The following is a 1,362-nucleotide window of genomic DNA, read 5'->3' on the forward strand; positions in this document are numbered from 1 at the left end:
TTTTAGTAATATAATCATATTAAAGCTAGAATTATATGTTATTACGAGAATTAATTCGTTTTAGACAGAAAAGTTAGTTTTTTTAAATGAGACCTATTTTTAAAAGCTGAGTAAAACTAAATTTTAAGGAAGGGTTGAGTTCACTTTTCTAAATTTTTGAACCAAGGATAAAGTTTAATGGAGAGTAAACTTAAATGAGTCAAGGTTTCAAATGCTCACCGAGTATATTTTTCTAATTGAAGCTCCTCTTGAGCTACGATATGTTGCAATGGTTGCAATACATGTTGTGAAGTGACATTAATCTGTAAAGTGTAAACAAATATTAAAAGTTTCACGCATGGTTCACAATAAGAAATCAAGATAAGAAATGAGTTTTAACGGGAAAATAGTTGTAATTCATGAAAGGAACTATGATAAAGTAGACATAGGAATATGTAATTAATTTAATGATAAATATTATTAAGTAAACTTACATGGAAAATGAAGTAGAGGTGTCACAATTAGAGAACTTATTTTATTGCCTTTTTTTAATCCTCAAATAGGGCGATACTGGAGTTTGCATTTTTTTCCACTTATTTTTCACTAAACAGCACTAAGAATAATTTACACTATTAAAACCTAGCAGCCATAAATCCTCTGTGAATTCAAATTCTACCTGAACTATTCAATTTGAGAAAGACACTTTATGAAAGTGCCTTTCTTTTAAGGAGGGAAGTGTAATGAGCGGATATAATTTGCATTCTCGCTGCTAGGAACAGCACAGTCAGTGACGCAAATTCGCGGTTTCAGTTTGAATAAAAAGAAACTCAAATTTGAAAAGCGAGTCTTGAATTCAGAATTTAAGTATTATTTCGAAGAAAAAATTGGCAAGGAACAGTCGGGCAAATTGACATCGAAATGTTTGAAATGATAATCGTTTCTTGTAAACGAATAAATGTATACACTAGATTAAGCGCAATTTCTTGAAAGGAATATTAATGTAACTCAGCTATGATTATTTAGACATAGGATATAGAAGGTTTGATTGCAGGATATATAAATCTTATATTAGATATACAATTGGCGACACTAGATCGTTAAAAAAGAACCGATTAGAGAGTTGTTTGATTTTGGTTGAGACGATTAATAAGACCTCCGAGAAGTCGGTTCTCTGAATGATAACATAAACAATGTGTGTGCCTGGACTTTATCTCAATAATCGGCCAAGCGTGAAGTCACGTACTCTCTTCCCATGAGAAGATGTATTATGAAATCGACGATGAATTAGACACTTTTCAGGGTAGGGATTTGTAGAGCAAGTAAAGCAGGCTAACCAGAGAAACACACGAAAGAGAGGGGAGGCTGAGGACCGCTGTGACGGTA

At 32.6% G+C, this 1,362-nt stretch overlaps 1 long non-coding RNA gene across 1 annotated transcript in view; it reads right to left on the reverse strand.

Moving 5' to 3' along the window:
* LOC117181882 overlaps window positions 1-855 on the reverse strand; it is a 2,011-nt gene extending 1,156 nt beyond the window's left edge. The window contains exons 1-2 of the long non-coding RNA XR_004468197.1: window positions 474-855; window positions 220-302 (exon numbers count right to left, since the gene is read on the reverse strand). This is a non-coding gene — a long non-coding RNA (uncharacterized LOC117181882). The remainder of the gene's footprint in view (window positions 1-219; window positions 303-473) is intronic.
* Window positions 856-1,362: the final 507 nt, after the last annotated feature.

The sequence above is a fragment of the Belonocnema kinseyi genome, chromosome 10, assembly GCF_010883055.1.
Source record: "Belonocnema kinseyi isolate 2016_QV_RU_SX_M_011 chromosome 10, B_treatae_v1, whole genome shotgun sequence".
NCBI lineage: Eukaryota > Metazoa > Arthropoda > Insecta > Hymenoptera > Cynipidae > Belonocnema > Belonocnema kinseyi.